Below are 15,949 nucleotides of genomic sequence, written 5' to 3' on the forward strand. Positions count from 1 at the left end.
CGATCAAAAAAGATATCAAAAGTTAAATTAGGAAATACTTTGAACTGAATATAAATTTTAAAAACATATCAATTTCATGAGATCCACCTAAAGCATTGTGACAGACAGGTCTGAGATTTAACCCTGCTATTCAAGCTAGTAAGTTAATCGGCCACTGTTTCATAGATGCTGACAGAAGACACATGACTCTTGGATAAAGAATCAAGGACAGAAACAGTAGACAGAATATCAGCATTTTTCCTTGTTCTAGTTTCCTAACTTCCAATTCTGACAGTGTGTGATACCAAGGCTTAGTGACACATTCACACACAGTGGAGTGCAGGGCAAGAAAGAAACCCTGAGCTTAGGGAACTTGAACCTTTTATAATGGGCACATCTGACCTTGGCTTCAGAAGCAGACATTATCTTTCAAGGCTATAAACAAACCTGCCCTTTGCTTTGGAGGAAGACACATGCTCTATCTTTCAAGACTGTTAGATAAACATACTTGAAAAGAGAGTTCAAAAAAAAGGAATCAGTGTCCCTGTTTGCAAGAAATACAGTGATGTTAGAGACCTTTGGAGAATTGTTTCCCAATACAGTTCTTAGAGTGAAATTTTTAGTTTTAAATACATTACAAAATAATCTAGAATTAATTATCTGAGTTTCCATTTTATGCAGAGAAAAAAAAGAGAGCAATTAAACCCTGAGTAAGTAGAAAGAAAATAATGAGTAGAAAGCAATAGAACGGAAAATACAGAATAGAGGCTAAAGCTGTTTCTTCAAATGGTCAATAAATTTTATAAGCCTCTAGCTATAGTGGTCACGTCCAATATTAGACTTGAAAAAGGGGACACTATAGATCTTATAGACATTAAAAGGACAGTAAGGCAATATTATAGACAACCTATGTTAATAAATTAAACAACTTTGATGAAATGGAAAAATTCCTTGAAAACCACAAGTTACCAAAACAGGCTAAGAATAAATGGAAAATCTGAATATCTTTATGTCTACAACATAACTTAAATTTGTAATTAATCATCTACCCACAAAGAATCCTGATGCGCAAAGGGCTTCCCTGATAAATTCTTTTAAACATTTAAGAAAGAAATAATACCAATCCCATTCAAATTTTTTCAGAAAATAAAGGAGGATCAAACACTTATCAGTTTATTTTATGAGGCTAATATTACCCTGATAACAAAACTAGACAAAAATAATTCAAAAAAAGAAATTGTATTATGCCAAGTGAAAGAACTTGAACAACACAGGTACATGCTGCATAATTCCATTGAAATAAAATTCTGGAAAAGTCAAAACTTATCTATAGTGACAGAAATCAAATGAGTTGTTGCCTTGGACCAGGACTGAGAGGGAATATTAGAGTGAAAGGTTCACAGGAAATTTTGGGGGGTGATGGAATTGTTCTAAATTTAGGTTGTGATGATGTTATTTATGGAAGTGTATACATTTGTCAAAGCTCACCAAAGTGTATCCCTGAAATAAGTACATTTTGTTATTTACTTCAATAGAGTCATTTTTTAAAAATTTTGGCAATTCTAAATGTAAACAAACATATGAGCAAATGTTTACACCCTATTTACACCCTACTGGTTGTCATGTCAATTGGTATATTCATTTAAGAGAGCCACTTGGTAATATCTTATGAAATTGAAGATGCATATACCCTTTAACTCTGCAATTTGCACCTATGAACAAGGAATCATGTACAAGTATGTTTATTGCACCATTATTACTGAAAGTAAAATAGGAAGCACCTTAAATGTCCATCAATAGGAGACTGGAAAACAAATTATTGTATATTCTTATAATTAAACGGTATCCTATATTTAAAAATTATTGTCAAGAGTTACATTTTTCAACAGGCTAAATTTCAAAAACAATGTTAAAGGGTAAAAACAATCGACCAAGTATTATGTTCAGTACAATATCATTTGGGGAGTTTGGAAGCATGAAAAAAATGCTATAAATTTTTATGAATACATCCTTATTTAGTATTTGTATAAAACCATGGGAATCATAATGTCAAATTCAGGAATGAGGAAGGAGATAGGATAATAGGACTACAACTGTATCTTTTTTTCTTAATGAATTAAAAAATGCTGATGCAATAATGAAATAACTTAGGATCTAATAAATAAGATAATGACTACATAGGCATTCATTACGTAATTTTCTTGGATTTACTATGTTTTTGAAATATGTTATAATAATAAAAAATGCAATGTTTAGAAAAGAATTGTTTTAATTAATGGAGAAAAACAAAATCTAAACAAGTTTTGACAATCACTGAATTTTATTCACTGATTTCTTTTCATACCTTTGGTCCACAAATATTTTTATGCATCTAATAAATGTCAACTACTAAGATAAGCATTGGGAATACAAAAAGAAATACAACATGTTTTCTTCCCTTTAGAATTTCAGAGTCTATTCAGGTAAGTAAATGAAACCATTATAATAGATATGGAAGCTTCTCTAATAGAGCAAAAGTGTAATGCTGGCATAGATAAGAGAGTGATGCACCTTACACAGCAAATGTTATTTGAGTGAGCAGTTGCAAAATGATTGGAGTTCACCAATGAAGAGGATGGTATGTTTAAAGATAGGGAGGCATAAAATGGTAAGGCATTTTGTTTACTGAGGCTAAAGGGAGGATGTGAGAAAGGACAGTGGTAAGAGATAAGGCTGGAACATGCTGGGAATAGGTTGAATAATGGCTTAGAGGGCTTAGACTTTATCTCTTGGTCTGCTGGCAGTTACAGGAGATGTCTAAAGTAAAAAGTGGGCATGATTAGACCTGCGTATTAGAAACATAACTCTGGCCATCTTCAATATGGAAGATGAAATGAGGCTGGGTCTTTTTTTAAGAGTCAGAAGTTATTTGTTCTGAATCCATGCTCTTCCAAGAACTCAGCATTTACCCTTGAGCAAGTGCCTTCGCTGCTCTGGGAGCAGCACCCGTGAAATGGGCACCACCAATGCTAAGAACTGTCAGTGACACAGCCAAGCTCATGCCATCATAAAGCCTTTGTGAGCAGCTCCGGGGTCTGTTTCCTCTGCCTGGAAAGCTCTTCACTGCATCTTCACGTGGCTGATTCCTTTTTATTTCCCATAGGGGAGCACTTCACCTCTTCAGTGGGAGGGCTTTCTCTGTCTCCCAATCAAAACAGCTTCTTTGGTCACTGTTTTTAGTACATCACTTTATGAAATTGTTCTCGATAGCATTTGTTAACATCTAAAATTTACTTATCTGTTTGTTACCTTTTCATTCATCTATACCCCCCCTAGAATGAAAGCTTTGTGAGAAAAGAGACCCTACCTGCTTTCTGTCCCACTGCACCTCCTGTATCTAAAACCATGCACATAAAGGACACTCATTAAATATTTCTTGAGTGTTGAATCTAATAAAACCCATTTCTTTTTATGACTGTCAGGAGAGTTGCCTAAGATCACACAACTAATAAATAATAGAGAAAAATGAAAATCCTTGTCTTCCGATTTCCTGGTTCACTGATCTCTCCATGCACAACATCTGATCTCTTACCTCATAGGACCATTGGGAGGATCAAATGAGATGGTAAGTTTTCTGAAAATACAAGGCTCGTGATTTAGAAGTTGCCCAAAAAAGAAACAATGACGCAATGCCTCTAGAGACTGAGACCAATTCACTAAAGACTCTACATGAGCTGTGTCCAATCTAAGAAAAGGTCATTCTTTGTTTCTGCTTTATGTTAGGCCGGCATTAGGTGCTGCTGAGAATGAGATTCAGTAGGGATGGATGGGGCAAAGGAAGTAGACGTGGGCCTGTCTCGTTAAAAGGCTAGCCAAGTTCTGAGGTGGGCAGGATTCCCAACTGCTCACATACGGCATATCCCTTTCTCTTTTGGCTCTCTGCTAACATGTTACATCCTCCTGGGTTTCTTGCACTTACAGGATTGAAGAGATAAATCTACTTGTGTCTGTTAAAGGGAGAAGACATCTAGTAGGCAATGGGTGACTAAGAATCTAAATTTGCTTTGATGAAATATATTTATCTGTGTATCCACCACTCACTCATCCAGTATTTATTGAATCATAAATGAGTTAATTATTAAGTAAATATTGCCAAGCACTGTGTTAGGCATGGCAATAAAGAGGTGAGCAGAATAGATAGGGACTTTACCGTAGGGAAATTGAAGGTTGGTGAGGAGACAGATATTAAACAAGTGTGGTGAGTCCCCATCTTGTTGAGGTGGCCCTGGAGAAGTCCTCCTTTCTCAATAAAACTCAAGGCTACCTAACAGAAGATAACTATGAAAAAGGACTTTTTTTGTTGTTGTCATCTTTCTATTAAAGTAGAAGTATAGTTAGAAAGCAATTTGATTTTAATACAAAAGTTTGAATTTGGGGACCAATCCTATATTTGAAATGTACTTAGTGCTCTTAATCTATATGAAAGATTTATATATTATTTTTTGTTGGGGAAATCCAGCCTCTAAAGGACGGCCACCTCCAATTTGATTAGGTGTTCTCCTTGGTTCCTGTTCCTTAGCTAATCACATAAAATGAGGACCATCCCCAAAGGGCAGACATTATGCCCATTTCTTGGGGACAGCTGAAGGCAAAAGGAAACACATTCAGTCTAAGATACTGCTTTTCTACTCCAGGACCCAGAGAACAAAGGGCTCTCTCTTCTCTGACCAGGTAGGAAAGTCTGCTCTGTCAAATATCTGTAGACTTGTCAGTGACGGAAGAGTTGTCACAGAGGGTGGTTACAGGGATGATGCTACCGTCCCTTCCCCAGTGGTGGTATTTAAGTGCCAGAGGCCAGGAGTTTGAAGTTATCATGGTAACTGGTAAAGCTGGAGTTGCAGTCAAGGGGGCTTGAGCCATAGAGGGTTGTGGAGATGATTAAGAGAAAACTACATCCCTAGGGGCAAAATAGGTGGGTCGTCGATGAATGTACTGCTTACTACATACAATCAAATGATAGCAAGGAAAGAAGAGCAAGAAACTGAGGGAGTTTGTCCCAGTCCTTTGCTTAATTCCCATACCTGGCTCTGACCCCAAGAGGAAGGGCCCTGCCACACACAAGTATATACTGTATAAGTCCCCAAAGGCCTTCCCCACAGGGAACTTAAGCCACTTACTCAGTTGACTCAGGGAAAGGGAGAACTCCAAAAAAATAGAGAATTGTCACAGATCCCCTCTGATAGTAGAGGCTTGTAAGAGCCCCGTAAATGGAATCCTGGCCAAAGGCTGGCTAGTGAATCATCCTACCTGGTTGTTATTTCCTCAGTCTCTGAATTATAAATGGGATTGACACGGTTGTGAAGTAAGAGCCATTATAATGTAGAAACCAAGGAGAAGCCTCTGACAATGTGCATCTCACCCTGGCTGAGACAGTAAACCAAAAACAGTGTCACATCCCCTTGGGGATTAGATTAGTGTTACCCTTAAGGACCTCAAGGATGTGGAGGTAGTGGACCACATCACACTGAATTCACCAACCTGGCCCCTGCTGAAACCAGCAGATCCTGGAGAAGGACTGTAGATTACTGCAAGCCCAGTTGAGAAGCAGTCCCACTGTGCTGCTGTGTGAGATGTGGCATCTTTGATAGAGAATGAGAGAGATTAATAGGGACTCAGGAACCTTGATGTGGTAGATGTGTTCTTTTCTATTCCAATCAGAAAAGATGATTTTGAAAAGTTTGCATTCAATGAAAGAGACAAAATACTCATGTGCAATGTTGCCCCAAGTCCATGTTAACTTGTACATTGTCTATTGTCATATAGGCCAAAGAGATACGAACCTCCCGGACATCCCGTGGAGCATCATTCTGGTGCACAACATTGAGGCCATCATGCTGACTGAGCAGGATGAACAAGAAGTGTCTGGCACACTGCAGGCCTCGGGAATACAGAGGTGCTCCAGAGGGTGGGAAAAAAACCTACAAAGATTCAGAGATCTGCCACTTCAGTACAGTTCTCAGGGCTTCAGTGGTCAGGGGCATGCTCGGACACCCCCTCCAAAGTAAAAGACAAATAGCTGGATCTCGCATCTGCTACCATAAAGAAGGAAGAAAAACACTTGGTAGGGTTCTTTGGGCTCTAAAGGCACACCTAGGCATAGTGACATGAAAGGCTGCCAGCTTGACCATGTGATGCCAAATGACCAATAGATGTGGCTTTACCCCAGGGGGCTCACAGGTAAGTGGAGAAGACAGACACTAAACAAATGCAAGTGTGGTGAACAGTGGTCTTACTGGGGTGATGCTGTGGAAAGGCCCTCTCCCCAGTGAGACTCAGAGCTACCTCATAGAAGATAACTATGAAAGGGGGTCTATGTCCAGGACTGCCCACTAGTCGTTGGACATGAGTAGCCCTGGGAAAGGTCTGACCTTGAGAAAGGTGGCTGTCCGCAGCTGAGATGACCCCCAATGGGGCTGACAGCTGAAAGCTGTCTGCTGTCAGCACCCCTAGCGCCTGGGATAACAAATCCCTTCTTGAAGGGGGATCTGGGCAACACATCTCCATGGCCATAACATCCAGTGTGGTAGAACCGTTTAGAAATGGGCATCACAGTCATTTAGACTTTATGTGGAAATCTGGCTCCTGGATTTTCTAAATTTGTTAGTTCAGGAAAGTTACCTAAACTCTCAGTTTTATCATCTGTAAGGTAAGGATACTGATAGTAGAACTTAGCCAGTGCTTCAAAGTGCCAGCTATCATTGTTATCATTAATTATTTGTAAACCAAGATTGAGCAGTTAAAATAGTGCATGTGTCAGTTATAATCATGATTAATTATGCCTATTATTATTTCTCCTTTTTTTTCCTTCTAATTTTTTTTTCTGAATGTTTCAAAGTCCCCATTGGCTTTCTTTTGATAAATATTTGGCACCGAGGAGAAAGGTAAGGTTGGTAGAGGATTAAAAAGGGGAAATTCTTTGTTGTGTTTTCTTACTGCATCAGTAGCCCTAGCAACTTGGCTACAGGCTGGTTCTATAGACACTCAGTTCAATTTAGATTTATTCTGCACGGGTTACAGACACATGTTAAAATGAATTTCCTAGGTTTCTTCCTATCCTAGCAGTCTTCTGAGACACCTAAATACTCTGATCAAAGGCTTCCACTTGCTGGAGAAGTGGAGAATGATTTGACCAAATCTGATTTTCCCGTGAATATGGGTGTGTTTTCATTTCTCCTTTCATAAAGGAAAAAAAGAAAAAGAAAATGGGAAGAAAGCTAGCATGTGTTATTCCTTTGCCGCCATCTGAAACAGCCAAGCTGAGAGCCAATTTATTCAGCTTAATTCACTCCAGATTTCTCAAGGAATAAACAGTATTTTTGAGAGTCCTCAGATGTACGGCCAATAGAGATCCAGTTGCCCAGGCGAGCTAATGTCAAGCATGCAGGTGCCTCCAGGTCAGGGCACAAAGCACTAGGGATAGAGGGTGGACCTGAGGTACTTTCTGGGAAACCCCTGAGGCCCCAGGGCTGTGTGACGTGACAACTGCTTTGCAGACTCTGAGCCTTGGCTAAGGAGAGCCCATTAGAGTCCCTGGAAGCAATATTATGTTTCATTGCACAAAACTCAAATCAAATCTGCAGAGAGAGAAAAACCAAAGAAACTTTATTCATACCCTTTCTCCATGAGTCTCACATACCCTTCAAGACCACGAAGAGCCCCATCTTTTCTATAAAAACTTCCTAGATGATTCCAGCCTATGCTGATAAAAGGATTCCTGTGGGAGTTGTCCCAGATTCCATTTTTCAGGTGAAGAAATAGAGACTTTGCTGTTCTCTGAACACCCATCTTAATGAGATCTTACAGCATCTAATGTATGCAGAGGAAAGATTATGTCCTTTGGAGGCATGTGACTGTGGTTTCGAATTTTGCTTCACTTTGACTTGCGTGTGAATTTGAGCAAGCTAGCTCTCTGCATTGGTGTCTTCATCTGAAAAATACAAACAATAATTTCTAGGTCTCGGATAACATCTATGAATGAAACAGTGAGGCTATCGTTATCTTTATTGCTTCATTGATATGAGCTTAGTTTCCTCCGGTACATCATAAACTCCTTGAAGGAGTACTGAGCACCATGGTGAGTGGGCCAGGCTGTGTGCTGTTTGTACTCAGATCCATCCCTCACCCTTTCCCTTCTTTGCTTTGCATCACTGGAGATGATTCCAGAAGACTGCATTTCCCTGGCTCCTGGTGAGAGAGCTCCAGCTGGGTTCAAGACAGAGATGAGTTGGAGGAGAGAAAAATCCAGGGTGTCTATCATGCCCCCTTCTCTAACTCAGGCTGTGCCTCTGGCCCTGGCTGTGTCTCCTCTCTGGCTACTAGACAGGCTTATCTTCTTCCATCTCCCTCCAGGTAATTCTGATCCCTGGGCTCTGGCAACCTCAGCTTCTCCTTTGTCCCTGCGCCTTCGGGGCTGGGCAGGGGAAGGGATAGTGTTTTCCTACTGCTGCTCACCTCTGAGTGTCTCGTTGCCCATGTTGGGCTTTTCAGCTCTTCTTCTATCAGCATGACCAGTCTCCTCCAGGCTCAATGTTGAGTGCTTCCTGGTTGAACCCTGATGTATATATTGAGTATGGAAAAGTTGCACAATAAATAATTTGTGCTAGTTTTTTTTTTTAAGGTATTAAGGAGTCCTGCTAAAAACAGAATATTAGAAATCAATGAATCCAAAGTATTAGGTTATTAAGTATGAAGTGTCCAATTTCCTTAAATACGACGTTTGTCAGTTAATATCTGTGGCATTTCAGTTTGACACTTCTTGTTATATTTTTACTATAAAGGTACATCCTCATTCTTTCAAACACACATTTTGACTTGTGATTATTTTTTAGAACAATTTTTGTACAACCATAGATTAAGTCAAAAATTCATATTATTTTCAAACATGAGTTCTGTTGTAAAATCCATACAACACAGCTCAAAATATCAACAAAGTGTTTGGAAAAGATGTGGCTAATGAACACACAGTATGTCAATGGTTTAAGAAGTTGCATTCTGGTAATTTTAATCTTAAAAATGAGCCACATGGATGACCTGAGACCAAGGTGGATAATGATGAACTAAAAACTGTAGTGGAAGCAAATCCACCTCAACCTATGCATAAATTAAGAACAAGGTTTGATGTTACTATTCCTACTATATTAGATCATTTAAAACAAATCCACAAGGTAAAGAAGCTGGATAGATGGGTACTACGTAAATTAAACAAATGTCAGAAGGAAAACCGTCTCAAATCTTGCCTTTCTTTGCTGTCACGACATAAAGGCAAAGCATTTCTACACAGTATTGTTATGTGTGATAAAACATAGATTCTTTTTGACAATCACAAGCATTCAGCATAATTACTGGATAAAGATAAAGTGGTGAAAACTGTCCCAAACCAAATATTCATCAAAAAAAGCGAATGGCGTCTGTTTGGTGGTCCAGCCCTGGTTTTATCCACTACAGCTTCAAAAAATCTAGTCAATCTATTACAGCGGATGTCTACTGCAGCCAATTGGATGAAATGTTGAGGATGCCTGTGATTAAGCAGCCAAGATTGGGCAATAGAGACTGGCCAATCCTCTTGCAATACTCGACCACATGTCGCACAAACAACGCTGCTCAAACTACAGAAACTGGACTTAGAAACTCTCTGTCATCCACCATATTCACCTTGCACCAACTGACCACCACTTCTTCCAGGCTTTGGACCATTTCTTACAAGAAAAAACATTCAATTTTCAACAAGCTGTGGAAAACATCTTTCACAATTTTCACCACCATTTGCTCTCCAGGCTTCTTCACTGCTGACATAAACAAACTACCATTAAGATGACAAAACTGTGCCGATGGTTTAGATACATACTTTGATTAATTGTACTACTTTTTGTTTGAGATGTAATAAACTACACTTTTGAATCAAAATTGGACATTTCATATTTAACGACCTAATATATGTAAAGTCCCCACATCCTCATGTTATAGATAAGGAAACTGAAGCCGAGAAAAGAGAAATGACTTCTCCAATGTAACACAACCAGGAAAAAATGCAGCAAGCATGCTCATGTGAAAGGCATTTCCATGAAAGCTATAAAGCAGATCATGTAGAATGTACGATACTTGAGGACAAGGATTCCTCTTTGTATGTTGATAGCTCCTAGCTTATAGCCTGATATGGAGTGGATGCTCTGTAAATGTTGGTCAAATGGAACTCACCAGCTGGTCATTGCAAACTTCTTGGAGTGGGAAACAGAAAAGCAATAAAGATACTAATACAAATTGTAATTCCCAACTTATGTTAACATATTGGCATTAAAATCTGACATACACATTTTCTGTCAATACTATGGAAGACAAATTTTAGATAGTTCACAAAATAATTTTTTACATATGCCACAGAGCAAAGTTGTGGGGCAAAACCGGCATGTATTAGGCTTGTTTTATAGTTAGGGGGTCTAAAGTCTTGAGACTTCAAGTGACTTGCTCAAAGTAGCGTCCCAGTCTGAACTCAAACAGATCAGATTGCTAAATGAGTATTGTTTCAATTATACTTCCCTGTGCTCCCTATCTAACATCTGAAGTATATACAACATCTGGAAGCCATGATTTATTTAGCCATTATGGCAGCATTAACAAGTTAGAAATATCCTCCTCAAACTGGGATACTTACAGCCCCAGGGAGTTCGCAGGGTGTCCTGGGGCTACTTACAGCCAAGGAGTAAAACCTGCTGGATCTTCCTGAGAGTGCAATTTTGCCTGACGACTTAAGTGAATATACAAGTACTTTAAATAAAGAATTATCTCACACTAAAACTAGAATAATATATTATGAGAAAGAATATAAAATTCTCATTTTGTTATAAAGTATATAAAAGACCTAAAAGCATTTTTGAGTTTCCTGTTGCAGCTTTAGGACATGCCTATATTTCTGCAGATGTGTTCTCATTCTCCACTACAGAGATATTTCATTAAGAGTTTAAGAAACATCAAGTTGGTATTAATAGATCAACACTTACGTGCACCTATAGTAGTAACATTCATCGGGTGTTGGGCAGATGGGAGCGGGGAAGGGGATACGTATATATACACACCTAATGGGTGCGGTGCGCACCGTCTGGGGGATGGACACACCTGAAGCTCTGACTCGGGTGGGGCAAAGGCAATATATGTAACCTAAACATTCATACCCCTGTAATATGCTGAAATTTAAAAAAATAATAAATAAAATTAAAAAAAACACTATATCTGAAAAAAACTGTGTTTTTTAAAAAATCAAAATAATGCATGTACATAATAAACAAATCAAATAGTATACAGGGTTTATGAAACCCAACAGTTCTCTTCTCCAGCCCTTTCCCAACTCACCCCTCACCTCCAGTCCTACTCCCAGAAACAGGGGTTTACTATGTGCTTCTGTGTTTTCTAATCTTTAAATAATGTTTGTATTATTATTTTTTGAAGAATCAATTTTAAATATTATCCATAAACTTCCACCTATGAAAATGAGGATTTATCTTAGACACTCCTAAAAATATCACCTACCCTTCTGGATTTTCCTTTACGTTTCCTTAATGGTGGTTTTAGATAAATAATATGTTAACATTGTTGTCATAAAATTTATCAGTCTAGTTTTTGTGCCCTGCTTAAAAAGATGCTCTCTGCTTCAAGGTGATGAAGATATTCTCCTATATTATTTTTTAGAAGTTGTATTGTCTGTTTTTAAGATCCCAAATCTACCTGGAATTTATTTTTGAATAAGATGTGAAGTAGGGAACAAGCTTATGTTTTCACAAAGTAGAATATATTGACAGCATATATAACCAACAAAGGGCTCCCTTTTATGATATGTAAAAAACATCTACATATCAATAAGAAAAATGCTGAGAATCCAATAGAAACATGCAAGAGTGTTTAAAAAAAGGCTTCACAGAAGAGGATATTCTAATTACCAATCAATACACGAAAAGGTACTTAACCACATTTATAATCACAGAAATAGAAATTAAGCCATACTGAGAAACCATTTCATATGCTCTAAAAAAAAAAGTAAGTCTGACAATAACAAATGTTGGCAAGAATGTAGAATAATGGGGACTTTCTTGAACTGTTGGTGGGAATACAAATTGCTAAAACTGCTTCAAAAAACTATTTGGCATATCTACTAAAGTTGAAAATAACCTATAATCCAGCAATTCTACCTTTAGATATATACTCAACAAAAATGCATGCACATAAGCACCAAGAGATGTGGGCAAGGATTTTACAACAGTATTATTCATAAACAGTCCCAGAATGGAAACAACCCCAAAGCCCACAAACAGTAGAATGGGTTAATATATTGTAGAATATTTTTATAGCAAAGAAAGTGATGAATTTCACAAATTTAATCTTGAGCACAAGAAGCCAAACACACACACACAAACGTAGTATATGATTATATGTCTATGAAGATCAAAAAAACAAGCAATGTAAACTATAGTGTTAGAAGTAAGTATAGAGCTTAGCACTAGTGGATAGACAGAAGCCACTAGAGTGGGTATATTAGTTGCTAGAGCTGCCATAACAAAGTACCACAGACTGGGTGGCTCAAACAACAGAACTTTATTTTCTCATAATTCTGGAGGTTAGGAGTTTGAGATTAAGGTTGTTGACAGGGTTGGTTTCTTCCAACACCTCTCTCCTTGGCTCGCTGGCTTGCTTTCTTTGTTATTTATTTTTGGTCAAGATCTTGGGCAGATATCCTTGACTTTACATGGTTGTCTTCTCCCTGTGTCTTCTCATGCTCTTCCCTCTGTGCATGTTGATGTCCTAATTTCATCTTTTCATAAGGACATGAATCATATTGGATAAAGGCCTAATGACATCATTTTAACTTGATTACCTCTTGAAAAACTCTCCAAATACAGTCACATTCTGAGGTAGTAGGTGTTAAGACTCCAACATATGAATTTCGGGGCACAACTCAACCTATAACACCGGGAAAGGGGCCCAATCTTACTCCTGAGGGCTGGCAATATTTTTACTTCTTGACCTCGGTACTGATGATCACATGGGATTTAACTTAGTGGTAATTTATGCCAGAGAATATTTGTTTCCCTTTTTTTGATGTATGTTATGCTTTATGATACAAGAGTAAAACAGAGAAACAATTAACAATGTAAATTAGTCAGCTTTGCAGTAACAAACAACCCTAAAGTCTCAGCAGACAATAACAGTAAACATATATTTTTCATATTATTTCTTGGTGACTGTATATCTGCTGGACCTAGGCTGAAGGAACAGCCTTTATTTGGGACACACCATTCTTATGGTAAAGGAAAGAGAATTGGTAGAAACTTACGCTGTCCCTTAAAGTAAAAATTAAGTGTGTAATATGTTCTCATTTTATAAAAAACATTGGTGACCATTTTCCAAACACACATCAGTGGGGAGGGGCATAGACTCCTTCCCTAGGTGGGAAGCACAGCAGATCATTCACCAACAGTTAAAGATGTGAAATCCTCTGATAGAGACCAGGGGACAATTAATCTACCACAAAAACTTGGTAGAAAATTATAGACCTGGAAGAAAATATTTGAGCCGCAAGTCACAGAAAATAAATTTCTGATAGGTCAAAATATTTAAGTACTTTATAAATATAAAAGTGCAAGACAAAACACATTGAAGAATTTGTTTTAGAAAAGTGAATTAGGAAAAGTCTATGTTTGACCTAAAATTCTGAAGCCATAAATCTAACTATATTAAAATGAAACATTTTGAATTAGAAAAATCACAATACACAAAGTTTAAAGACAACTGAAAATTTTTGAAATTCAAATCACAGGCAGAAGGACAAGTCTTCTGAGAGTATGATGTGCTTCTACAAATTAGTAAGAAAAGGCCTAACAACTTGGCATTATTTTACCAACTGAACATGAGAATTTACCCATGTGTCATCTTTTTTCCTGGGCCCCAGACCACCCAGATGGACAATTTCAAAAGCAGAAATAAAAAAGGCTCAACCTTATGAAAAGGCCCCCATTACCTTTATAACAAATTAAATGCAAATTAAAATCATAATGAGACACCTTTTTTTTTAACCTAACAGATGGGCAGAAATCACAAATTTGCCAATCTGATAGGCAATGAACTCTGTAGGCCAACAGTTAATCATATATATGCTGAGGGAAGCATAAATTATTGCCTCAACCTCCATGGAGGGCAATTTGGCAGTATCTCTAAAAGTTTATTAATGTACATACCTTTTGAGTAAGTGATTCCATGTCTAAATATATATCCCACAAATAGCACATGTACCAAAAAAAAAGCCTGTAGAAAGATCTATATTATAGCATTGTTTGTAAAAATGACAAAAGATGGAAAACAAACCTAAGTATACTTCTATAAAGCACTGGAAAAATAAATACAGTATACCCACTCAATGGAATAATACATAACCATTAAAAGAATGAGACAATTCTGTATTTACTGAAATGGAAAGCTCTCTAGCATATATTAAATGAAAAAAAATGGAAATGCAGAAAAATTTGTATAGAAGGCCACCTTGTGTGGAAAAGAAAATGAACAGACTGCCTGAAAACTATTAACCAGCTGATAGTGTCTGGGAGAAGAATTGAGGGAATGGGAGACAGGCAAGGACAGGAGTCTTACTTTTCCCTCTATTGTGACTTTTCATTTTTTGTATCATGTGCCTGAATTACCTAATTAGGAACAACCAACCAACATACTTTTTCCTTCTTTTAAGAAAAGTTTAGAGAAGTGGTATAAAGAACTGAAAAGATCCTAGGATTATAATCAAATGGATCAGAGTTCAAATCCTAGCTCTGTGCACGGGACCACTGTTTCTCTGAGTTCTGTAAAATGTAAATGTGTAAAATAAAGATCATAATCCCTCACTAGCTGCATTGTTGAAAGAATTAGAAATGAGGAGCATTAAGCGCCTGGCTCAGTGAATAGTAGCCATTATTACTGAGTTACTTGAGTCATCGCACAGTTGGGAAATTAACACCCACAAAGAAAGTGGAATTTATTCCAACTCACACAGGAACTTTAACACAGAGTCCTTCTTCCAGGGGCAGATTCAGACTTTAGGCTGCTCTGTAGACTGCTGAAAACCTGGGAACTCTCTTCAGGGCAAGGGAGAGCTCCATCTGTTTGGTGGTTCAAAGTTTCAGGTGCTGTTGATAAGTGGCAACAGGTCTTTCCTCCATTATCATCCCAAGAAACTCACCAGCATTTGGCCATGATGGGGGAGTCTTCTGGGTGATCCAGGGCCCCATAAGTAGGGTTGTCAGGTACAGTGTAGGATGCTTTATTAAACTTGAATTTCAGAGAAACACCAAATCATTTTGCAATACAAGTATTAATATATCCTTAATGGGACAGTAGAGCTTAAATGGGACATACTTATACTAAAAAAACATTATTTGTTGATTGTCTGAAATTCAGATGTCATTAGGCATCCTGTACTTTTATCTGCCTAGTCTGGCAACCCTATTCATGAGTGAAGATACCTGCAAGAGAATTCCTGCATTCATTTAATAAAATAATGCCAAGTTCTTTAGAGCTGCTTTTTGCGAGCCACCCCTCCCTGAATACTTTGCAGCATGAACGTGGAGGCAGGATTTGGAGGAAAGATTGAAAATAGGGAGGGGAGGCACAACTGTGCACAATTAACTCACCACCTAAAGCTGCTGTCTCAGCTCCTCTCAGCTTTCGCTTTTTTTCCGTGATGAGGTGAACGCCTTTGCAGTGGAGAGCGAGGAGGCGGGACGGCAGGCTCCCTCGTGCGCATGCGCCAAAGGTGCTTACCTTTAAAAGCTCAGGCTGGCCGGCATAGGGGAGGTTGCGGGTTGCCTCTCCGAACGGTGCTGCTTACAGCCTCTCTGCGGGTTGAGCAGTTTATAATCGGGTTGCGGTTAGGGAAGCGGGAGGGTGCTGAGGAGGTGGCGTT

The 15,949-nt window shown here is 38.3% G+C and overlaps 1 long non-coding RNA gene across 1 annotated transcript; it reads right to left on the bottom strand.

The window, feature by feature from the left end:
- Positions 1 to 7,635: 7,635 nt before the first annotated feature.
- On the bottom strand, positions 7,636 to 15,732 carry LOC123634718. Its single transcript, XR_006733994.1, has 3 exons — positions 15,678 to 15,732; positions 8,470 to 8,569; positions 7,636 to 7,945 (listed from the first exon to the last, which is right to left on the bottom strand). It is a non-coding gene; the product is annotated as an uncharacterized LOC123634718 (long non-coding RNA).
- Between the last annotated feature and the right edge of the window lie 217 nt (positions 15,733 to 15,949).

This window comes from Lemur catta, chromosome 3, assembly GCF_020740605.2.
Source record: "Lemur catta isolate mLemCat1 chromosome 3, mLemCat1.pri, whole genome shotgun sequence".
Taxonomy (NCBI): domain Eukaryota; kingdom Metazoa; phylum Chordata; class Mammalia; order Primates; family Lemuridae; genus Lemur; species Lemur catta.